Here is a 24907-nt window from a genome sequence, read left to right as displayed (position 1 = left end):
CCACACATAGCAACATTAAATCCACATATGCGGAGGCCCTTAACTGTAACATTCCCAAGCAGCAAGGACCTCCGAAGCAGAAATGCAAACAAAGACCAATCACAACCAAAGTGTGACATAGCTCACAACACCAGTGTGCCACCCAGCAACATCCCCTAAGACAAGACAACATACCTGACACTTTAGTAATAGGTGACTGTATAGTCAGGCACACTGATGTCCCACTCATCAGGCTGAGCAAGGAGAAGATTACAGTCAGCTGCCTGTCAGGTGCCAGGATCCGCCACATAATGCATGCACTAAAGTCACTCCACAACAAGTACAAATATGACTGTCATTGTCCATGTTGGAGTGAATGACTTGAGATGTACCTCCCTGGACTACATGAAGAGAGACATGGAAGAGCTCTTGGATCATGTGGCCCAGGCAGGTATGACCCTAGCCCTGAGTAGCATCCTGCCTTCGCCCAGAAGGATACCACAATATAAGGACAAAATGATTGACTTCAATTGCCTAAGCTTCTGGTGTCATTCAAAGGGGATCCAGTATCTGTCTGCCTGGGAAGACATGATCGACAGACCATGATGCTTTTCCAGAGATGGTCTGCACCTGTTGCCCCTGGGATTCAAGTTACTGGCTAAGGCTCTTGCCAACCCTGTAGGGCCTTTTTTAGGCAAAGTTCAAAGGACAAAACCACCACCATAACAGGTAAAAGCATGCAAATTCTGAAGGTAATGCTACTCGATGCTAGAAGTCTAAACCTCAAAATGCACTCCCTCGAGGCACTCCTAAAAATAGAGAACATCGATATCTGTGCAGTACCTGAGACCTGGTTCAAGGCTCCAGAGAGCACCCCTGCAATACCAGGCTACAACTCTTACCACACTTTTTGGCCAACAAACCAGGACCAAAACACTAAAGGTGGAGGAGTGTCCATATTCACACCACCAGGCTAGTTGCGCAACATAGTGCGTCTGAAATTCTCCAGGTGCAACTAACACTAGCTAAAACTGCAATCCAAATTTTAGCTTGCAACAGATCCCCCACCATGCCCCAAGATTCTCACTACACCTTTCTAAACATACTGGAAAATATTAAGATACAACCAAATACCATAATACAGGGTGATTTTAACTACCCTGCCATTAACTGGGAAAACTACACATGTACCAACACCTTTGCCCAACGGTTCTTGGAATTTATAAATTGCAACGCCCTGGATAAACTAATCCATAGTCCCACCAGGGGCTCCAATATCCTAGACCTGGTCATTACCAACATGGGAAATCGATGCTCCACATCTATGGTCACCCCTTCGTTGGTCAGGTCTGACCATAAGCTAATCACCTTTAACATACACATCCCACCCCCACCCCCCAGTAAGGAAACCTCCATAAAAAACTTCTCCAAAGCCAACTTCATGCTACTCAAATCAGAAGTGACAAACTTCATGACACACATGCAGAAGGAAACTGAAAGTTCGACTGCTATTCCTACACTAAGGCACTATATGAGCACATCCACTCATGCATGAATCGTGCCATCCCAAATAAAACCAAGATGCTCTCCTCCAAAAAAAGGAAGCAGTCTGGTAGTCCCCTGCCGTAAACAAACTTCACAACAAAAGGAAGAAACTCTTGCAGAAAAGTGGAAAATTCTAGGATGCAAAAACTCCCTTACCAGCCTCAGTAAGAAGCTGAGATCCCTCATAAAATCCTCCAAAGTTAGTTATGAAAATAAAATTGCCAAAGATTCCAAAGACAGTCTCAAGGCATTCTATAGCTATGTCAAGAATCTAAATGGCACTGCTTAGATCTGCTCTGAGCTACAACAGAATGGCATTAAATATACTGATCCCAAGGATATTGCCAATATCCTGGCAGATCAATTCAGTGCCGACTTCACCACCCTCTCACCCCCTAAACGGCCCATCTCAATACCAGAAGATTGCCAAATCCTGGTAATAATGGCCACACAGGTAAAAAAACGCACTCTCCAAAGCTAAGAATACAGCATCCATGCGACCAGATGACATTCCAGGTTGTGTATTACATGAACTACAAAATTAACTAGCACTTCACGTAAGTGTCATGTTTAATCATAGCCTCAGCTCAGGCTTCGTGCCCACCGAGTGGTGCACAGCTATAGTTATCCCACTCCACAAGGGGGGATCCATCTTGGATCCCAGGAACTACTGCCCCATCAGTCCGATGAGCCTGATCTGCAAGGCCACGGAACGTATTATAATGGAACTTATAAACAAAGACATTGGCAACCTTCAAGCACTGGACCCCCACCCAGTTTGGGTTTGTGAAGGCCACTCTTGTCTCCTGAACCTGATTAACTTCTTTGAATCAGTCTCCAGAGCTGTGAATGAGGGTAAGGCAGTCCACACACCCTATCTGGACCTCGCCAAGGCCTTTGACACCATCCCCCACTCTGGAATCGTAGATAGACTTACTAAGTTGGGCATTAATCCCTACATCACTCGGTGGGTTGCCAATTGTCTTACTGACAGAACCCACACTGTAAAAGTAGCCGACTCCAAATCCAGCTCCAGACATGTGATAAGTGGAGTACCTCAGGGTTTTGTCTTGGGACCGCTCTTTTTTGGCATCCACTTCTCTGAAGTACAGGCCAACACTAAGGGACTCTGGCTAACAAAGTTCGCAGATGACTGCAAACTGGGAGCCATTATTGAATCCCCAAATAACGTGGATACTCTACAAAAGGGCCTTACAGAAACAGATGCTTGGTGCCAGAGCCATGGGTTCAAGCTCAATGCCAAGAAATGTATAGTTATCCACTTTGGGAAAAAACATGTACCCTTGAATTACCACATAGGTGGCAGTACACTAAACACCGAAAGTGTGATAAGAGACTTAGGTGGACAGTGGTCTCACCTTCGATAACCACATCGCCACAACAGTCAGGAAATACTTCTATGTGGCACACCTCATCACCAAGGGCTTTTCATTCAGAAAAAAGGAGGTAATTGTCCCACTGTACTCATCCCTCATTAGACCCATTGCAGAATACAAAGTCCCGTTTGGTATGTACCTCTCAAAACATCTGCAACAACTGGAAAGGCCGCAGAAATATCTCACTAAAAGAATCACAGGCCTAAAGCAGATGCCCTATACTGACCGCCTTAAGAAACTCCAGCTATACTCTGTCGCATATCGTCTACTCAGAGGCGATCTCTGCTTAACATACAAAGCCATGTCAAACCCAGAGCTGTTGGACATGCTACACTTAAAGAAACCCCAATCCCTCAGAACCACACGCTCCAGGGATCTAAACCTTGTCATCACAATAAACAAAACATGCTGGAGGGATAGGTTCTTGACCCAGAGACTCCCCAGACTCTGGAATAGACTGCACATACATGTCAAGCAGAGAGCCTCTTTGGCCCTCTTCAAAAGGAACTCTGACAATTGGATGGGAGAAAGAAAATTCACCCCGGGGATCACATCAGTCGCCCTCCTAGACAGGGGTCCAGGAAAGTAAATAGTGTGGGAAGAAATAGCCATGGAATTGTTGTGGCTAGGCTTGTATAGGCCCTAGGGCCGATAGCCTGGTACCAACCTATGTTGTTGAATGGGGGAGCATGACTTGGGCCGAAAAGAATTAATTTATTTTTTTTGGGGTTAAGAATAAGTTTGATGTTTGTGAACCATGTTTCGGCTAGAGTATAAGTGTTTGGGGTGAGGATTTGCAGTTCCTTTAATGTGGGGGTGGCACTTATAAGGGTGGTGTCATCTGCGTATTGTACTATTGATGCTGTGAGTGAGGAGGAATTGATTTGGCTGGTGAATAGTGAGAAAAATAGTGGGCCAAGGATGGATCCTTGAGGGACACCTATGGATACTGGTAGCAGGGGGGACAGCTTGTCATACCATAGGATTGCCTGCTGTTGACCAGATAAGTAGCTAGTAAACGGTGATGTAGTGGAGGGGATGAAGCTTAGGGTAGATAAAGTTTGGAGAAGAATGTTAAGGTCTATCATGTCAAAGGCTTTAGATAATTCTAAGAAAATTGAAGATACAAATAGTCCCTTGTTTCTATTGTGGTTAACTATATCTGTAAATGATAGTAATGCTGTGGTGGTGCTGTGGGATGGTCTAAAGCCATGCTGAGTTTTGGAGATTAAGTTGTTTTGTAAGAGGTAACGAAGTAGTTGGGAATGTCCAACTCTCTGTGATATCTTGGATAGAGGTGAGAGTATTGCAATTGGGTGGTAGTTGGTGAGTTCTAAAGAGTTGCCCCCTTTGTGCAGTGGAATAATGTGTGATGTTTTCCACAGGGTGGGGACTTTGAATTCTGCAAGTGACCTATTTATGAGGATGGACACGGGGTAGGCTATGGCATCTGCTGCTATCTGAAGGAATTCAGCTGCTAGGGTGTCAGCAACTAGTGTGTTTGGTTTGAGTTTCTTAAGGACCTTTGAAATAATTCTAGTGGGTACAGGGTGTAGGGAAAAGTTGGTGGTATTGTTTTGAGTAGTAGGGTGGGTTTTGCTAGCACCTGGTACAGGGCTGCTAGTGGTATTGAGGGCATTGGTAAGGGTTTGGACTGTTTTGGTAAAGAACTTGTTAAATTGTGTGAGAATGCTGTCATGGTTGTTTGGTAGTACTGGGGTTGAGGTGGTGGCTTTACCTGGGTGGATTATACCATTTATTGTAGCCCAACATTTCTTAGGGTTGTTTGCATATTTTTCCTGCATGTTTTTGTAGTAGTTACTTTTGTCCAGTTTGATTTGTTTTTTGGCTTTGTTTCAAAGTTCTTGATAGGTTTGCCTCAGATTACTGGTTTTTCTTCTTTTGATGGTGACTCCAGGCATGATCCCTCTCTTTGATTGTAGTCTTAGTCAGCTTGTAGTTTTATAGTTCTGGAGGGGGCATGACAGTTTAGGATTTGCAGGAAAGTGGAGTTAAAGTACTGTACAGCATCATCTAGAGATAGCAGTTTTAGGGGTGTCCAATTACAGCTTTGTAGTGAATTGATGAAGTCAGTTGTTTTAAAGGTCTTTTTGTTATGCATTACTCTGAGGTTGGTTTGGCTTATGTAATGGGGTATGTTCTGAATTAGGTAGGTTGGTTGATGATCACTTATCAGATAACAGAATCCAGTCTAAGACGGATTTGCGTTTTGAGGTTTTGCCTGTTCTGGCTGGGGTGGATATAATTTGGATAAATCTATGGAGGTTAATGTGGGTAGTTAGAGTGTGGCTAGAGCATTTCAGCCAGTCAGTATTAAAGTCACCTAATAGTACAGTTACTTGTGGCATGGAGTTTGAGATCCAGTTTAGCAGGTTTTCCATTATAGTAGTGTTATTGTCTGGTGGAATGTAGCCACTTGCAATAATGATATGTTTGAGTTTAGTTTTAATTTGACAAGGATTAGTTCAACATCTTTGATTTCTTGGCTGTTATAATCAATTTGTTTAATGGTGAGATGATTTTGGAATAATATCGCTACACCACCTCCCTTTTTCACTGCTCTATCTCTGTGCATTATGTTATAACCAGGGGCTGTAATCTCATTATTATGGTGTTCTGGTTTAAGCCATGTTTCAGTTAGCACTGCTATTTCTGGTTTATATACAGCCAGAAGGACATAAAAGTCCTGGATTTTGTTAAGTATACTTCTTTCATTTATGGTAATGAAGACGAGAGAGGCGATAGGTCCATAGTATAGGGGGTTTGGCTGATTAGAGTCTGTGTAGGGTGTTGTGGTGGGCCCTGGATTAGGGTGAATGTCACCACAGCAAATGAGTTTGTTGAGTAGGTGAAGATAGTTTAGTTTATGTAGTAATTTAGTATGTTTTAATGAGGAGTGAGGGTTAGTTCTGACTGACAGTTTGTAGTGGGAGTAAGAGACTGATCTAGAGGAGGTGAGGTCCAGTGGTATGATAGGGAAGTTTACAAAGTTTCAGGGAAGTGGATAGAGGTTCAGTTTGTCATTGTGGGGGGTATTGATATGTAGTGGAGTGTGGTAAGTGTAGAGGTAGAAGAACAGGCAAATGGTGATGATGGTGCATAGGTAGGATGGTGCTTTTAAGTGGGACTGTTTATATTTCATCATGTTTGGTGAAGAAAGTTTAAGGGTAGTATCTTAAATTAAGTGGGTTTGATATACTAATAAGGAGTGATAGGGTGTGGTGAAGGGTGTAGGTTTGTAAGTGATATGTGTGGTGTGAAACTCTAATTGGGTGGGAGGGAACTGATGGAGGGTGTGGTGTCTATAAATGTAATTGATATGGGGTGGGTGGGAATGGGGGTTGGGTAGAGGAGCGGAGTGAGCATAGCGAACGGACCGGGGCAGAGCCAGTAGTCCAAGACACTGGAGAGTTTGAGAGAGTATCACTGTTATGGAAAGAGAGCCTATTACTGCAATATGTATTCAATATGAGTGGAAGGTAGTTATGTGGCAGTTAAGTAACCTTAGACTAAATTCAAACAAAATAGTATATCAGAGATATGTTGTGTAATTCAGAGAGCTGGAGTGTGGGCAGGATGGGTAGGAAGAGGCAAAGGTGCACTCTAGATTATAGTGGAAAAGGAGTGCAGTATAACTAAGAAGGTAACAGATATATGGGGGGGGGGTGATGCCTGCCGCTAATCTGTGATGCAGCGTTTGACCACACTAAAGTCAGTCAGCTGTTCTAAAGGGAGTGCACTATGTAATGTACACTAAATCAATAAAGTTAACATACATTCACTACTTTCAAGCTATGGTTCTCTCAAACTTCTTTGCTGGGTCCACAGTATTTTCTGGGTGATTCTTCTTAACTGATGTAGGTATTTGATGGGAGGGAGGAACCCTTAAATAATGGTTACGAATGGTCTGGAGGAGGGAAAGAGTGTGTACTTAAGGTGTTTGCTACAGGCTAGGGCAGGCTTTTTGTTCAAAAATTGCTTTCTTTTTCATTGTTTTTGCACTGCTACCATGGTATACAAGGTTCTGTCACAGCAAGTTGGTCATTCAGGTGTTATATTTAAGCAGCTTTACCTTATAAACAGCAAAAAACAGTTCAGGAGGTGTTCACTTATCTTACTTAAACAGTGCAGCCATTTAGGATACATTGAGGGATTGAGTTCCAAAGTTTAGAAATGTGGTGGGAGTAGAGGGCATACCCAGCTTTGTTGCTGCTTTTGGATACTTTGAGTAGTGTTTTGTGTGAGGATCGGAGCTGCTGAGTGTTGGTATATGGTTGGAGTAATTGTTGTAAGGCTGGAGTTCTGTTTGGCTGGTATATTAGTTAGTGAGTAAAGACAAGTTGGGTATAGGTTAGTTGTGAGAATTCTAGCCAATTTATTTGTTGTAGGGCAGAGCAGTGGTGGGATCTATATGGGGAGCTACTACCGAACTTGGCTATTTTATTGTAGGCGGATTCGAGTTTGCTAAGGTCAGTTTTGTTAAGGTTTGTAAAGATGGGAGAAGCATAGAGAACAGTAGATAAGAGATGAGTCCTGGCTATGCTTAATCTAGAATGGCTAGTTAGGAAAGGATTAATTTGGAAAGAAAGCCTAGTTTAATTGTTTTTTTAATAGTTTGAGAGAGGTGTAGGTCGAATTTTAATTTGCTATCAATTGTGGCACCTAGTAATTTGGTATGTGACCTGGTGTTTATGATTGTGTTGTTGGAGGAGTGGATTTGAAAAGTGGCTGAGGGAGTGGGTGTTTTGGTGGGGAGAAAGAGCATGAGTTTAGTCTTGTTTGGGTTCAGTATGAGGTTAGTGTTAGTAAGCCAGGATTCTACTTCTAGGAAGGATTGTTGTGTTAATAGCCTGTAGTTGTGTCAGAGAGGAGACAGAGCATATCAGTGTAGCAGCATCTGCATATTGGATGACAGAGGCGAGAGATGTGGATTTATGTTGTTGATTTGTGAAGATGGTTAAAAGGCGGGGGCCTAATATGGATCCTTGTGGAACTCTCCTATGTTAACAGGGAACAAAGATGATAGCTCCTGTTGCCATCTAACAGCCTGTTGGCGTTTGGTTAGATAGCTGTGGAACCAAGCTAGGGAAGAATGACTGAGATGTAATATGGCTAATTCTGACAGCAGTTTTTGGTTTGAAACTGTGTCAAATGCCTTTGAGAGATCTAGAAAGATGGATGAGACATATTTATTCTGATTTATGTGTTCATTTATTGTGTTAGTAAAACTGAGGAGGGCAGTTGTGGTGCTGTAGTGGGGGTGAAAACCATGCTGTGTGTTTGATAGGAGGTTATTGGAGAGAAGGTAGTTTAGAAGCTGGGAGTGAATACATTTTCTAGTATTTTGGAGAGAGTTGAAAGAATGGCAGTGGGCCTCTAATTAGTAAGCATGGTAGAACTGCCACCTTTATGCAATGGGGTGATATAGGAGACCTTCCAGATTAGTGGAACATAGTTCTCAGAGATAAAGCGGTTGATGAGGATATAAATGGGGTAGGCTATGACTTCAGAAGCAGCTTTGAGGAATTCTGATGGGAGGTTTTCAGCAGCTAGGCTTGTGGGCTTCAGCTTACTGAGTAGTTTTTTTATGGTATGGGTTGCGACGGTGTTAAAGAAGGAGGAGTTTACACCCTCATTGTTGGCTATGGGGATTGTAGAAGTGATGTTTTGGTCATAGTCAATAAGTGAGTGAATTGTGTTTATGAAAAAGGAATTGAATTGTGTTGCAATGTTATCATTTGATGGGGGTGTGGTTGGATTGGGGGTGGACGTACTACCAGGTTGCAGGAGTTAGAAGTTGAAGTTGTTGCTCATTAAGTGTAACAGAAGATATGTTATGTACATTATTCACCTCAGTATTCAAATTTTGGTCATATTCTGAAGAATCACCCCAAGATCCATGATGTTTTTTGTGTTTCCTACCCCCTCGTCTCTGAGATCTGTGCCTAAAGGGACCCCCCTTGTCAAACTATGCTCCAAATTGTTCCTCTTGAGAGGTACATAACATATCTTCTGTTACACTTAATGAGCAACAACTTCAAGTTCTAAATTAAGGTTTGGGTTTTCTGCCAGGTTTTTGTGTTCAAGAGCATCATTTTGCACAAAATGTTGTTAATTTTTGCCGTATTCTTAATTTTAGATTGTTTTTTCATAATTTAGAAGGGGAAAATGGGGATTCATCTGGCCTTGCATCTTTTCGTTTCAGATCTTCACAATTCAAGCCACCAGCGTCGCCCAATGCACAGTCTTTTCAAAATGAGGTTCTTAAGGATTTACACCTGCATTTGAGCAAGTATAATATGATCAAGGTTAATCTTAATAAACAGGAAAAATTATGTGTTGAAGATCTTAAGAATCGTGAAATTGCTATTTTGTCAGCAGATAAGGATGGGGCAGTGGCGGTTCAGAATTGGGGAGATTATGAAGGAGAGGCAGAGTGACAACTATTTAACAATTCTTATTATAAGGAAATGTCTATTGATCTAACTAGTAAGTTCAAACAAGATATTGATAAATTTTTGGATCTAGCAGAAGAGGAGGGTATCATTACCCATGATACCTGTTATCATCTTAAGGTTAATCACCCTAAAAAAAGAATACATTTACTTTTTGCCTAAGATCCATAAGGATCCCAATAGACCGCCTGGCCAACCAATTGTTTCTGGCAGAGCCCTTGTTGGAATTTCTTACACAATATCTCAAACCTTTGCTATCACTGATATGGGCGAGGATACAGGATACCACCCAATTTCTTGCCATTATATCAGATATGCAGTTAGAACTGAACTGGCTCTTATGTACTTTGGATGTCACCTTCTTGTACACCAGTATCCCCCATTGGGCAGGACTTATTGCTTTGCAATATTGGCTTGATCAGGCGAATATGTACAAACTAGGTTTTAACACTCTTCTGGTTTGTATGACTGAATTGGTACTCACCCACAATGTCTTCTATTTCAAAGACAAGTGTTTCTGGCAGATCCAAGGTACTGCTATGGGGGCTTCTTTTGCCCCTATATATGCGGACCTATTTATGGCATACTTGGAGGAACAATTGATTTATGACATCAATCATAACATCTACATGAATGAATTAGATATTTGGAGGAGATATCTTGATGACTGTTGGTGTGGAGAGCAGATGAGGAATTCCTGTTTGAATTCCTGGAGTATTTGAATTGCAACAAGTGGGGTGTGGAATTCAAGTTAACTTACAGTAAGTTGGAGATCACTTTTCTGGATGTGACTATTAGGAGAACGGAATTGGACACTTTGGAGAGTGAGGTATTTAGAAAGTTTCCTCAGTTAAACACCCTGCTTCATGCTACAAGCTTCCACCCACAACATGTCATCAGGAATATCCCCAAATCACAATTTCTCCGTATTAGGAGAATTTGTTCTGATTCCTTCATGTACGCCTATCATCGACAAGAATTAATATCCAGATTTAAGAACAGGGGATATGAAGCGGGTGATATCACTAGGGCTAGTCAGTTTGCTAATCAACAAGATAGGTCACAGTTGTTATATCATGCTAAGGGTATAGATAAATCTCAGGAGCCTAGACTGGTTACTATTTATGGCAGAAACATCAGGAGTTTTATGAACATCATTCAAAGACATTGGCATTTATTACAGTCAGATGACACATTAAATAATTATATCATGGATCGGTGTTCTTATTCCTTTCAGAAGGGGTGGTCATTGGGATCCTTATTTAGTCATTATAAAAGGGTATATAACCATCTTCCCAATTCAACTGTACAAACAACAATAACTGGACAATTTACACTGGGTTGCTATCCATGTGGCCATTGCTCCTATTGTCCGAGGGTGCTAGTGTCAGACAGTTTAACTTCTCACAATTCTCCACATTTATAATGTTTCATTTTTAGCTAATTGCAGTACCAGTTGGGTTATTTATTTAGCCCAATGTAGCTGTCAGGCGTTTTATGGGGGACAAACTTCCCGACCCTTTAAAATAAGGGTCGGTGAACATTTAAGTGACATTAGAAATAAGAGAAGTTCGAGTTCTTTATATAAACATATACTCAAACATTCAACAGGGATTTTTAGCTTCATGGTCATTTACCGTATCAGGTTCAGGAATAATGAGGTTCCTGTATTACATGAACTATTAACGAAAAAAGAAAAAAATGTGGATAATTAAATTGGGAGCCTTATTTTCACCTGGGTTGAATGACCAATTCTGAAATATTTTGTAATGGATTATTATTTTATATTTATTATGAATTCCTGTACATACAGATATTTTGTGATATTGAAATATTTTGCTATATTTGTCATATAATTTGTAATATATTTTTTTATTCACTAGAGGGCGCTACTATATTGCATATAAGGGCTTATGAATGAATAGTTCATACATATATTTTTTGATGTGTGGTTGCTGAGGAAGGCTTTTGCCGAAACCGGTATGACCTCACTGGTCTAATTATTTTTTAGTCTTCATGGAATAACATTTTTTTGCTGGAAGGCTACACATGGATTTTTAGAGCAGGGATTAAGTCTGATAGGAGGGTGACTATGTGGGAGGTCAGAACAGCTGAATTTGTAGGTGGATATGTGTTGCATTGTAATGGTGGGGGAGGGGGTATAGTGGATATTGGTCTGTTTTGATTACAGGAAGTGACCACTGTTAGATGTGTATGAAACAAGAGGGTGTTTGTATTGATAGCATCAATGTATTGATAGCATTTTGTAATGGTAAAAAGGGTAGGGATTGGTAAAATGTTAATATATGTGTGCTAATGGATGGGTGTTTATTAGAATTAGTGTGGAAATGTGGGCTACTTTATGATTCAAAATTATACAGTTGATGATTGGTAGGCACGTGTGAGTGGTTAGGTTTAGATACATTTGAGTGATTTAGGGGTGGGAGGGGATGGGGGCAGGGTAGAGGAGCAGATTGAAGCCAGAGCATAGTGGGCAGAGCCAAATTCTATAACTGCACAGCAAGGAACAGCCACTTAGACTACCAGGTACTGCGAAAAGTATCTATGCAGCTGACAATTTTGTAGACTAGTAATTCTTAGAGAAATAGAAACCATGTGCCAGGAGTGAGTATGGAGTGGGAGGAAATATGGACAAGTGTATTGGGAAGGAGAAGACTGAGTAAAACAATGATTCCAAACTAGAATGTATTGCGTTTAGAGATATCTCTGGTGGGGTTACCAGTAGTGTGTACTCCCTGAATACATTCTAATGAAATTTGCACTCAAAGAAGGGGTAAATCATTAACATACGCTGTAATGTTCCTGTACTTCAAGTAATCCAGCCACAGACATTTGCAGATGCAGCTTGCTTGCAGAGAACTGCTACAGGGATGCCCCACAGTGTTTGTATTAGCTGACAAACTGTAATGTTCCTGTACTTTAAGTAAACCAGCCACAGACTTTTGCAGATGCAGCTTGCTGGTCTTCCCTTGTTCATGGTCTACTCTTACCATCACTAGTTATCTACCCTCTCTCTGCCTGTGTCCACCTACTATTCACCCCTGTCAGTCTGTGTCTGTTTATTCTGCACCTGCTATGTATCCTTTCTCTATCCCACCTGAGACAATCTCTCATCACATTTTCCTTCTACCCTCTTTTTTTTATTATGAAAATTGACCGTATTCCACAAAAAAAAGAAAAAAATCCATTCCTGCACCCTCTTATTTATTGCTTACCCTTATATTTTAGCTCTGGTTGCTGTACTCCTCTTTCCTACTTTCCTGTCTGTCCCTTTAACTTCTCTACTTATATGATGGAAGTTATTGGTTACATTAGCATGCACACCAACATTGCCGTTTCTGCACAGTGCTGTGCTGTTCTACATGTGGCTCTTTGCCATGGTCTAGAGCTGGCAGTCCTGGCATTGTGTTCAGCCATGTGTACTGCCTTAGTTACAGTGGAATCAGGTATTTTTGACATTGTGAAGATCAATCATCTATGCACACTATGGCAGTGTGACATTGGGTACATCTCCTGTGCACACTATGGCAGCGTCACATTGGCTGCATCACCCATGCACACTATGGCATTGTGGCATTAGGTGCATCATCCCCTGCACAATATGGCGTGAGTGACATTGGATGCATCAACCGTGCACACTGTGGTTGAGTGACATTGGATGCATCACCAATGCACACTATAGCTGTACTGCTCATCCAATATGCTTCTCTAGTGATGAACTACCTGTTAACACTGCACATCTGCCTTATCTGGCTTTATCCTTTATATACTGCTGCTATCACTTGACTGTTACATTTGTAATTATCTTTCATACACATCATTTGTCCAATATCAGTTTTGTCAACTGTATTTTTTGTCAAGTGGAAGAGTTGTTGAATTCTGCTTCTTGAATTAGTGAGTGAGAGTGGATCAAAATGCTAAAATTTTCATTTATAATGAAAGTTTCAGCTTTGAGTCTCCGTATGTGTGTGAGCACATCTAGCCAGGTATAGGTGTCCTTAAGTTAGGTTACATTTAGGGCTAGGGAAGGGAATAGCTTTCATAATGTGTGTGTTTATCTATGTATGTATAATATATATATATATATATATATATATATATATATATGTGTGTGTGTGTGTCTGTGTGTGTGTGTATATATGTATATATATATATATATATATATATGTGTGTGTATGTGTATATATATATATATATATATATATATATATATATATATGTGTGTGTGTGTGTATACTATGGAAGGGGATAAGTTTAATTTTATGCTTTTGAGTGTGTTTGCATGACTGTGTCTTGTTTAATGGGACTGTTAAGAGAAATGGTGTTTATAGACCTAATGTGTAGGGTTGATGCTGGGAGCAGTGTTAGAGATAGCACACATGAATACGGTGGTGCAGGGGACTACCCCCCCCCGACCACCTTACTCATAAGTATTAACCCATCCTGCACCCCTATACATTAGGTCCAGAAGCATAATTTCCCCGATGTTATATGTGCCTGTCCTCTAAATTTCGAACATTCTTAATGTCTTCATTAAAAACTGGCATTAGGAAGTTCAAACACACAGAATACAGAATGTCCTAAATACCAAAGTTACAAAAGTTTCAGAAAAGAAAATTAGTTTCTTTTCTGATCTTCACACTACTACTCCTCATAACACTACCCATAGTTTTGTCTAAATAGTAGCAGTGTTGCAGGACGTTTTTTATTAAGTCTCCCAAAATCAATATATTTAATAATGGATGTTCTGGGTTTATTAATCAATTTTTAAGGATAGAATTTTAACTTAAGACAATGGGTGGAATTTATTGTCTGGCAGTTTGTGTACATCAGTAACCAAAAGCGAAGGACATTAATGATGATTAAGGAAAAACAAGAGAGTTTTGAAAACATGCCTCCTTATACAAAAGCCTAAAGTATCCAAAACTCAAGGGTTAAGTAGATATGAAGGACTGCATTAAAACTTTAAGCTTCACACTACTTCATAGTATTTGGATTTTAGGGATGGATGCAGATATGCACAGTCACTTTCAAAAATCACCCTGATAGATACAGTAATGAATAGAAAGGGGGTGTAGGTGTGACCGTCCCTACTCCGGCCCAGTAATCAAGGAGCCTCAATCCTCACTACTGACAGTGATGAGGGATGGCCACTAGGAACAAAAATGAATACTCTCGGTATTTTCAGGTGCAGATTTCTGCACCAAGCACAAATTTCCTTAAGAGCACAAGGGAGCACACTGCAGACCTGGGGCTGGACTCTCTCTCTCTCCAAGCCCCAAACAAGACTCCACACTGACCACTTTCGAGCTCTGTGTCTCTGTCCCAAGTAGCTGACACACACACACTTGGATATCTGATCTTTACACACACACCTGAGAAAGGCTGGCACAGATTTGCCAGCTGTCTCCCTCTGCCAGGACTATAAGGTAATTATGCTGCCACCAGTCAGCTACACTAAGGCTCTTACAAGGGTAACCAATTATACTGAGTAAAATTAATACTAATACAAATGGCAGAGTTTGACCAATGCAGCAAGGCTTTCAGGAGGGACCACAGTGTCACTAAAATAAGCATAAGTACTCTTAGGATGTTAAAAGTATTCTCTAAAAGACCAACCACAATGAAAGGTATAGAAATAGTCACAGGAGATATAAACAATAATACAGTTGGATAGATTCACACTGATGCAGAAAAACAATATTTCACTAATCTCACTATATTTTCCTGACTGCACAGGGTAATAAAACAAAGAAGGCACAAACGCAGCACGATGCATAAATATATATATATTTTTTATACTAATGGATTGATTCAGATAGATACATAATAATTAGTGATGTGTAGTCATTGGTTGATCTACAGTATATTTTGTGTTCTAGCTTGTATTTTTGAAAGTTTGATGAAGCATCATATCTGATGTGAAAGCGTTTACTGGGATTAATAATTTTTATCTGCATCATGCTGTGTTTGTGCCTTCTTTATTTTATTACCCTGTGGAATCATTTGGACTTATGAAGGTACTTAATCTTCTGTGAATTTTGTAAGTTTTTATATTTTCCTGACTGACTAAATAATTACTGTTCCCTGATTACGTACTAAAGCAAGGCAAGATAAACTGTGATCACTACAGCAAGACAAGATGAGTTTTATGGTTGTGAGAGATATCTATGAAAGATCTTTCCTGTCAGGATCCAGAAGACAAAGTGCTGCTGTGAGAGTTCTGTCATATCTCTCACTAATACCTAAAGAATAATTTCAGGGCTGATTATAGACGGACATCACATCTGGTCACATAACTCTGGTACAATATACACCCAGAGCTTTGCTAAGATCTGTTGCAGCATCTGAAAGGTGTAAAACAATTTCAAAAACGTCCACCCTTCCAGGGTAGCAATTAGTTCACCCCTAAAGACAATACAGTAAGATTCATAGTCCTGGTTTTCCTAGACATGCTTGTCCTCTGGCTGTAATCAGACCTGTATGATAAAATCTTTATGGCTTAAACCAACCCATTTAATTTTCAACCTATTTTTCAAAATTAGCTTGTCTGAGATTAGCCTCTTCCCTTCCAGAATTCACTGTTAAAACATGTACATTTAATCAGTTATAATACTGTCTGCCATACATGTATATATCTTTTCTGTCCAGCAGGACTCCACTGTTGATGCATTTTTAACACAAGCAACTTACACAAGCCTCTGTATGAATCAGTGTGATAGTCTAATTATATACATTGTTTTACAAAACTCCAGATAGTTATGCTGGCATATGTTATAAATGCACTGCCCTACTCTCCTTGGCAAAATGGCGCACTACCTTTATCATCACATCAGCAAAGATACAACAGAGAGAAGACACATGAGTGAGGGTAACGCACAAGGAAAACATCAAGAGAGTTGTATTAGAGAGGTGGGAGAGGATGGGCACAATGTTTTTGTTGGGGGATAGATATGCCTATTTTTTTCATTTTTTTTTTTTATATAAGAGCACAGTGTTGGTGGTAAGTAATTAAAAGAATGTAGGTGAAAGGATAAGTGAGGGATGGCTGAAGTACCTGCAGGAGTCCCAGTCCACAGAGCCCCAAACATTCCAACTGCCAGATAGTGGGGGCAGTGGAAGACACCAGTGTTGAGGGAGTAGGGGCCTGTGCTGGTGTGGTTGGCACCACCTGGGAAAGCATGTCTTCAACACACTTGGTTGATTTCTCCAAACAATTACCTTTTGCAGCACATTCTCAGCCAATCCCAAATCTCCCATTCTGTGAGACTTGCCAGTCTTACATGTGCTGTGGCATCTGTAGGACTGGTGCCACCACCATAACCCTGTGAGGACATCCCTGAACAGGCAAAGCGTGAGCAATCCCTAAACTGGGAGGTATGTACCTATAGCACTCTAAGGGATATTGAAGCTGTAAAAAAGTAAACATAAATGGGAGAGAAATAAAATAATAAAGGACCAAGGAATGCATAATTAAAATAAAAACAGAAAAAAGTGAGGAGAAACAAAAGAGAACATAAACTCAGTAAAATCACACATCAATGCAAAGTATTCAGTTTCTTACTTTAAAACACTTCTATTTTTTATCACTCTTTATTGCAGTAAAACAGAATTTGTGGGAAGTGTTTATGCATACTTTAATTTGAAAGTGCATGGGAAGTGCTTAAGCTAACTTTGGGATGAAATTTTATGGGAAGTGCTTATCCAGACTTCTGGAATTAAATGTTATGGGAAGTGCTTATGTTTACTTGGCAGGACAATGTATGAGATCATGTAATGGGATTTGCATGTTGTAATTTATTACACAGACATAATGATTAAATATTGCCTGATATGCATTTGTTTGCAATACTGCAGTAAGAACTCCCATTATAAATGCTTACAACTTATAAAGACAGAAGCACTGCACTTTTACCACTCTTCTTTGCAGTAATGTAAATGAAATGGATTCCTTCAGTTACTAAGATCTGTCAGTTACATCCTTATGTACAATGATGAAATCAGTTAAAGACAAAAATACTGCACTTGTATATTGACATCTTTCTCACTCATGCTTTAAGTAATGAGTGCAATATATTCCTACAGCAACTGATATCTATTATTGATTTTCTTTTATACAGTGTACCGGCATCTGTCTCACTCTTGCTTGCAGTAACATACTGAATGCACACTTCAGGTAATTCTGTATGAATTATTAATTATTCTCCTCTCTCTCTCTCTCTCTATATATATATATATATATATATATATATATATATATATATATATATATGGGTCTACTTGATTCACAGAAAACTAATTTCACTGAATTTCAATTCACCCTCAAAAAAATCACTGAAAGCTCAAAGTACTAAAAACTCATTTCACTTAATCACATTTCACTGAATGTAAGTACTGTTGGGCAAATAAAACATATATACACTTTCCCCCCACTGTAGTGCGATCCTGGAGTTAGTATATATAGTTGGGGGATGTGCCCACAGCCCACCTCATTGGAGGGTATGAGGGGTGTAGCCCCCCATCTACTTAGCTTTTATATTTATGAATCTCATTTCACTGAAAGTTAACAATATAAATACAAACGCATGTGGGGGGGTTATGCCCCCCATACCACCCCTAACTATATATACTAACTCTAGGATCACACTACAGTGAGGGAAAGGGCATATATGTTTTATTTGCCCAACAGTACTTGCATTCAGTGAAATGTGATTCAGTAAATTGAGCTTTCAGTAATTTGAGCTTTCAGCGATTTGATATGAGTGTTTTAAAACTCATTGCAATGAGTTTTCAGTGAATCAAAGTAGACCTATATATATATATATATATATATATATATATATATATATATATGTGTGTGTATATATATATATATATATATATATATATATATGTGTGTGTATATATGTATATATATATATATATATATGTGTGTGTGTGTATATATATGTGTATATATATATATACACACACACACACACACACACTATATATATATATATATATATATATATATATATACACACACACACACACACACACACATACATGCATACGGATACAGTAGAGAATCTCGAAGTACTGAAATGTCAAATCTCCGTACTTCGAGACTGAATACTCGAAACTGCAGTTACGTGGAACTGCACTATGTCGAATGCGGAAATGTCAAAGCCACCATCATGGTGTCGCATTCGTGATGTGCAGTGCAGTTTGGGGATTTATCAGGGGTTTCAGGTAAGTGGTGTTTGTGTAAGAGTATTGGCTAGGGATTTTAGTGTGTGTGTGTAGTGGTGTTTTTTGTGTATTTAGTGCGACCTCGGAATTAGTATATATAAGTGGGGATTGCAGGGGGGCTTAGCTCCTTGCTTACAGGTAGGTGTGTGTTATGTTGTGTTTGTTGTTTTGTTTGTTTTAGTGTACAGAAACACCCCCACTGATCCCTCTCCTCCAGTCTGGCTAGGGTTTGATACAAAATTGACTTCAGCCATCTTGTATGTTCACTTACAATTCTGAAAAAAATGAATTTCTAATACAACTAATAAAGTAGAAAATATTTCAAACTGCATGTGATGTAACCACTAGCTAATTTATTGCAATACCACATGAACATATGAAAATAACATTATTTCTTTCTGTCTAAAGACATGAACCAGTAACGAGTACTTGTGCAGATGTATACCTGTTTTTCAGACATACATAATATATAGGTTACATTACTCCTACATCTTCAATCTGTGTTCGTACAAACAGTTATTGCATAAACATTATATATTTCAATGTGCATGCAGTTCTGCGTACAGATTGATTGTGACTAGTTCTAGAGATGTTGCTGTCCCCCTTTACAAAGCTCTCATTATGTCAATCATTTTGTATAATGCCCATTTTGGCATGTATCTGTCCAGCCCCATGCAACAATTGGAATACCGTCAGCGATACCTTAGTAAAAGGATACAAGTCCTAAACAATAGGTTTTGCATGGACCACCTCAAAGATTTATTACTATACTCAGTATCCTACAGAGTGCTTAGAGGTGACATCTGGCATACAAAGCATCCTCCAACATAATACAGATGGACTTACTGAACATCAGCAAGTCAAATGGCATCAGAAATACTCAGTCCAGGTATCTAAACTGAATGTTGTGGAGGGATGGATATATATTACAGAGGCTACCACTGTTCTGGAACAAACTATCCATAAAAATAAAGCAAAGCTCATCAATCCATATTCAAATGCAACTTGGATCTAAGGATGGGTAATAGAAAATGTACTCCAGGATTTCTCCTCATGCCACTAATTAATAGAGGCAGTTCCTAAATTCTGAATCCATTACATGTCCTCGTCAAATTATCTATGGTATGATCACAGTTGTTCTCACTAGGGCTAATATACAATTATCAGCCATAGGGCTAATATACAATTATCAGCCATGGAGATAACTAAGACAAATCAGAAAATGTTAATTCAAGCTCCAAAAGGGAATTGGCTAAGCTTAAAATGTCCTCCAAGTGAACCTATGTTGTGGTAGCAAATAGTTATAAAACAATTTCCCTTTTTAGTTCACTAAGTGCCCCCCCCCCCCCCCAGTCTTTAACAGCTTCCGGTGCCTATGTACAGAATGAACTGGCCCACCTAACCACCATGTTCAATCATAGCCTCACCTCAGGCTTTGTGCTCACTGAATGGCACACAGTGACGGTTATCCCATGCCACAAAGGGGATTCCACCACGGACCCCAGGGACTACCGCCCCATTAGCCTGATGAGCCTGGCCTGCAAGGCAAGAAAAGTATCTATCATCTTGGAATTATAAACAAAGACATTGATAATCCTCAAACTCTGGACCCCACCCAGTTCGGGTTTGTAAAAGGCAGATCATGTCTCCTAAACCTGATAGACTTCTTTGAAGCAGTCACCAAAGCAGTAGATGAGGATAAGGTGGTTCACACAGCCTATCTAAATCTTGACAAGGTTTTTGACACCATCCCTCACTCTGGAATTACAGATAAACTTACTAAACTAGGTATAAATCCCTATGTCACAAGATGGGTTGCCAACTGTCTCATTGACAGAACCCACACTTTGAAAGTAGCAGACTCCAAATCTGACTTCAGACTAGTGACAAGTGGAGTACCACAGGGTTCAGTCCTGGGTCCTCTCCTGTTTGGTATCTACTTCTCTGAAGTACAGGCTAACACAGAAGATCTTTGGCTAACAACGTTCACAGATAACTGCAAACTAGGAGCCATAATCAAAACTAACAGTGTGGACATCCTACAAAAGGGCCTCACTGAGACAGATGCCTGTTGGCAAAGCCATGGCCTCAAGTTCAATACCAAAAAGTGCATTGTCATCCCTTTTGGTAAAAACTCTGTACCCATGAACTACCAGATAGGCGATAGTCTACTTAACACCGAAAGTGTGATAAGAGACCTTGGGACACAGGTGGACAGTAGTCTCTCCTTTGATAATCACATCGCCACAGTAGTCAGGAAATCCTTCTTTGTGGCACACCTCATCACAAAAGGTTTCTCATCCAGGAAATAAGAGGTCATTGTTCTCCTCTACTCATCACTCATTAGACCCATTATAGAGTACAGTGCCCCTTTTGGTATGTACCTCACAACACATCTACAACAACTGGAAAGGCTGCAGAAATACCTCACAATGAGGATTACCGGCCTCAAACAGATGCCCTATGCAGACCGTCTCAAAAAACTCCATCTTTACTCCAATGCATATTGCCTACTCAGAGGCACTCTCTGCCTAACATACAAAGTTATGTCAAACCCAGAGCTGTTGTACATGCTCCACTTAAAGAAATCCCAGTCCTTCCGAGCTACATGCTCTGGGGACCTAAACCTTGTCACCACAATAAACAGAACATGCTGGAGGGATAGATTCCTGCCCCAGAGACTTCCCATACTCTAGAACAAACTACCTATCTATATCAAACAAAGCTCCTCAGTAGCACTCTTCAAGAAAAATCTTGATGATTGGATGGGAAATAGGAAATTCACCCTGTTGATCACTTCTGTGGCTCTGCCCGACAGGGGCACAGGTAAATCATTTTCTTGGGTGGCGAAAGCCAGGGTACCTTTTTGGCTAGGCTTATATAGGCCCTAGGGCCAATAGCCTAGTACCTACCTATGAACCTATGTGCATGCTTTATTTTGCATTATAATAACTTTACAGATATACTTCTGTATTAGCTATTTTTTTAGTTAATACATTTGATTCTGCAATGTTTTATATGTTTTGTCAGTATTAAATATGCTGTCAGCCCACCCACCTGCCAGCTAGTCCAGCCTATGCTTCTTCAGGTCATCATACTGTAATGTTACTGCTGGCCAGAGTGGCTGATCCCGGTCAGGGTTTCCAGCTGTTCACCTAACTCTTGCCAGATACCAGTCTTTTTCCTGGAACTACCTGTAGTGCTTGCCTCAGTCTTATCCAGATAAGACTCCTTCAGAAATAAGACAATCATTTTGGTCTGCTTATTGGACCAGCTTGGAAAGTGGCCTCTTGTCCTAACAGGTACTGCCATGACTAGAAATTCCAGCATCAAAATGAGTGAATAAAGTATGAGCAGGGTTGTGGTTCCCAGGTTTAGAACCACTCCCTCTGTAGCATGACATTACCTTAACCAAACCTAGGTAACCAGTAGGAGAATTAAGGCAGTTACTGTTAAGTTTAGTTTAACCAAAAATGCTTTGTCACATACATAGTTTGTAAGAAATACATTTTAATTGTATTTACTAAAACTAAACTACTCATCTTCCAACCCACCAAACATACTCAAAACAACTCTCACGTTAACATCACAGCAAAAGACAACACCACTATATACCCAACTGAACACACCAAATTGCTAGGAGTGGAAATAGACAATAAACTAAAATTTGACATTCACATATCCATGACCATAAAAAAGTCCACAAAAAACTAGGAGCGTTATACAGAAATAAGCAACTTCTCACCAAAGCAGCAAAGATTTCAATAGCAAATTCCCACCTTATCTCCACCCTACTTTATTCCTCTCCAATATATACCAACCTAAGGCAATGCGATCTAAACAAGCTAGAGACCTGCTACAACAAAATTGCCAAATTCGCCACAGGGGCATCCTACCATAGTCACCACTGTCTCTCACTTGCTGAACTGGACTGGCTTGAACTCCCTCACCGCCTTCAATGGTATCAACTCTCAATCACCCACAAACTAGTAAACCATCCACTAAATGTCCCATCCCTCCAGAATCTACTCCGACCCTATCACACCACCAGACCACTGAGATCTAGCAACAAAAATCACTTGCAGATCACTAAAGCCAATAACTCTGCTGGTGAAGCACTATTCTCTTGCAACATAGCCAAATTATGGAACTCCCTCCCACCCACAATTACCTCCGTACCATCATGCACCCACTTCAAAACTTTACTAAAGGCGCACCTAAAAACATGCTGGCTATGCCCTTGCAACTCCCACTCTAAAATCACCCACCCCGTCCAACCACTACCTTTCTTTCCACTCCACTAACTACCTTGATTATAGCAAGCTCAGATGCTCATAAGCCTAGTACTTATTATGCAGCAGGAACTTCTTATTGTAACATTTGTTAATGTCTGTTATGTACTTCACAGATAAAGTTTCTAGTCTACTGATGTACTATGTTCGTCATCTGTAAATATGTTGCAAGTAATTGCTATGTTATATTGTTAATCGCTATGTGATCCAGCGTAACTACTGTCTGTTTATTTTAACTGTGGAGCTTTTTTTCCCCGGGCCTTGGCTGAAAATTGACCTACGTCCAGTCGGACACTCCAGGTCAACAAATGTAAATAAATAAATAAATAAATTTAATAATGCATAAAGAACAATATGCAATTATTTCCATTTTTTAATACTTGGAATTTCCAGTGTACCTTAGCTATCATTTTGGAAGTATAACACTTGAATGTTGTTAATTCATAGGTTTAGCATGAAGAATATATATATGTGTGTGTGTGTGTGTGTGTATATATATATATATATATATATATATATATATATATATATATATATAGATATATACACACAAACTTTTTAGTGAGTAGAAGTGACCAGGTGTGTCAACTGAGGTTAGATGGGCAAAGATGACACTCCGTGGTTATGATGAGTGTAATCCATATAACTCCATTTTGTTTTATCTAAATTTCTTCAAATCTGAGCATATCTGCACATTTCCTGCGGCATGCTAGGGAATGTGTGGATACTCCAGATGGCTGCAGACTCTATAGCTGAATGCAGTACTTTTCACATGCTTCTAAGTCCACATTCATTAGTGACTGCATACATTTGGGAATTACTTAAATTCATAGAGATAAACATAAAAAAGCCTAATATGCATACAAAACATGTAAATAGTTCTGAATTTATGAGTAAAAGTTGAATACCACCAACTTGCCATTATTCGAGTCAAGTGGAAAATGTCTTAAGAAATTCCAGTAATCTTAAAGTGAGAAAAGACTAAATATAAATCAATAAGAAATACTAAAATATGTAACATTAGTGAGTTAAATTTAAGAAATGTTGCATTTACTAATATATGATTGTTATGATGGTTATTAATTAGCAGTTTAAAGCTGTTATTTGTAAGTGGGAATTCAGTACAGCAGCAATGGAAATGATTAATGATCACTGAGAAAAATCATTATTTTGGCATCATTTAGTGACTGTGCATACATGGTAGAAATGCAGTCATCACATTTTGAAGCACCACAGAAGTAAGGATATATTATTGGCTCAGTATGCATGCGCTTTTACTGGGGGATGTGTGACTGTCACTGATGAATGAAAATGACATCAGTATGTGACAATGGTAATGGTAGAGGAAGGATGAATCTGGTAAAGAAATTGCTTTAATGATGTGGAAGTATTACAACCAATGCTATAGGACAACTTTACTTGGCTGGACTGTATGTGTATATAATTATGAGGTTTGCGTTACCAAACATTTTTAGGAGGGTGGCAGGCACATATGTTCATTCTTGTGTAGCTTGAATGATGATTACATCAAAAAGTTTAATAATTATAATTTTTTTGGACTTTTTTAATATGCAGTAATGATGCAAAACAAGAAATCGAGGCAGAGAAAGGCTAACTTCAACTATGAGGAAAATTGCATCCTCATGATAGCCCTTAGGAGATATGGAAAATGTCAGTTTGTTAAAGGGGGGACCCAAAGAAGTCAGGAGGACAAAAGCCTGGGATCAAGTTGTCCTCAACATTAATGCAGTGAGTGGCAGAAATTGAATATTAGCAGTGCAATAAGAAGGCAAATGATATGGTAGGATGTGCTAGAAGCAAGGTGAGGCAGAATGTAATTGCTTGTACCAGTACTGGGGGTGGATGTTTCTAACAATTATCTAGTTAACATTATAAGAGTTATACCTTCTCTCCATCAATGAGGATGACTACGACAGAGGCACTGGAATAATCAGAGGTAGTC

Source organism: Protopterus annectens, chromosome 9.part0 (assembly GCF_019279795.1).
Source record: "Protopterus annectens isolate FY-2018-M chromosome 9.part0, PAN1.0, whole genome shotgun sequence".
Lineage (NCBI taxonomy): Eukaryota > Metazoa > Chordata > Ceratodontiformes > Protopteridae > Protopterus > Protopterus annectens.
The sequence above is the reverse complement of the archived record's forward strand: the minus strand, read 5'-3'. Positions refer to the sequence as shown.